Genomic DNA, 1,365 nt, shown 5'->3' with positions numbered 1-1,365 from the left:
TTTACTGAATTCATAGATCAGTTCTAGAAGGCTTCTGGTGGAGTCGTTTGGGTTTTCCATGTAGAGTATCATGTCATCTGCAAAAAGGGAAAGTTTGACTTCTTCCTTGCCAATTCTGATGCCTCTTTCTTTTTGTTGTCTGATTGCTGATGCTAGAACTTCCAGCACTATGTTGAACAACAGTGGTGAGAGTGGGCACCCCTGTCGTGTTCCTGGTCTCAGGGGGAAAGCTCTCAGTTTTTCCCCATTGAGGATGATATTAGCTGTGGGTTTTTCATAGGTTGCTCTTATAATGTTTAGGTAAGTTCCTTCTATTCCGACTTTCTCAAGGCTTTTTATTAAGAAAGCGTGCTGTATTTTGTCAAATGCTTTTTCTGCATCTATCGACAGGATCATATGGTTTTTATCCTTTCTTTTGTTAATGTGATTGATCACACTGATGGATTTGCGGATATTGAACCATCCCTGTAACCCAGGAATGAATCCCACTTGATCATGATGGATAATTCTTTTTATATGCTGTTGAATTCGATTTGCTAGTATCTTGTTGAGTATTTTTGCATATGGGCACCTTTTTAAAAATGTCAACCGTATGTTTCCTTTATATGGTATTACAATAAATGCTCTATAAAACTATTAGCTGAAGGCTTAGATCAGCTTTGACTAATATAGTTAATTTTCGAAAAACGTTTCTTAAATTTTAAAAATGGCAAAGTAAATTTTTGTCTGCCTGCTGAAGTATTGAACGTTTTGTGTGATACTGTTATTCAAGTTTCCTAAAATAACCTTTGAGTTTACATTAAATCTCTCGCACATGAAAAGTACAGATATTAGAATACTCAATAAGTAAAACGAAAGCATTACCTGGTCTCTAAGGCACACCATCAGTCATACCATCTAACGTGGGATTTATTTGATGAACTGCATTAAGCTCTCGGAACATTTGCTGCAACGCAGGTAGAAAGAGGCAAGTACTCACATAGTATATTAGTCTGTAGTCAAGAAAGATACTTCAACTAAAATAAGGCGATCCTCCCCATCTGAAATCCCTTAAACATTCCTGAGGTGATATTTGAAAGAGTTTCTGTATAGGTTTTCTTAGACTGACAGACAGTGCTCAGTGCTTCAGAGGGCTGGGTAAACTCAGCTCTCTTCTGCTCAACAATGCCTCATCACCACTGCGTAAAGCCTGGTCCCCAGTTCCACTATCCAATGCCTGCCTTGCATTAAGGTGGGCTTCGTTGGTACCACATAACGTAATTACATTATAAAAGGCCTCTAGATCACTAGGTTCGAATGTAATAGCTGGTTTCACTAATGTTCCAGGAGCAAGAGAATGCTCTCCAATAATCCTCAGATTGATAA

The 1,365-nt window shown here is 38.2% G+C and overlaps 1 pseudogene; it reads right to left on the bottom strand.

The window, feature by feature from the left end:
- Nucleotides 1–1,117: 1,117 nt before the first annotated feature.
- The window catches only part of LOC115292544, a 4,357-nt pseudogene continuing 4,109 nt past the window's right edge, over nucleotides 1,118–1,365 (bottom strand).

Source organism: Suricata suricatta, chromosome 5 (assembly GCF_006229205.1).
Source record: "Suricata suricatta isolate VVHF042 chromosome 5, meerkat_22Aug2017_6uvM2_HiC, whole genome shotgun sequence".
Lineage (NCBI taxonomy): Eukaryota > Metazoa > Chordata > Mammalia > Carnivora > Herpestidae > Suricata > Suricata suricatta.
Note: the sequence above shows the minus strand (reverse complement) of the source record. Positions and strands in the feature narration are given on the sequence as shown.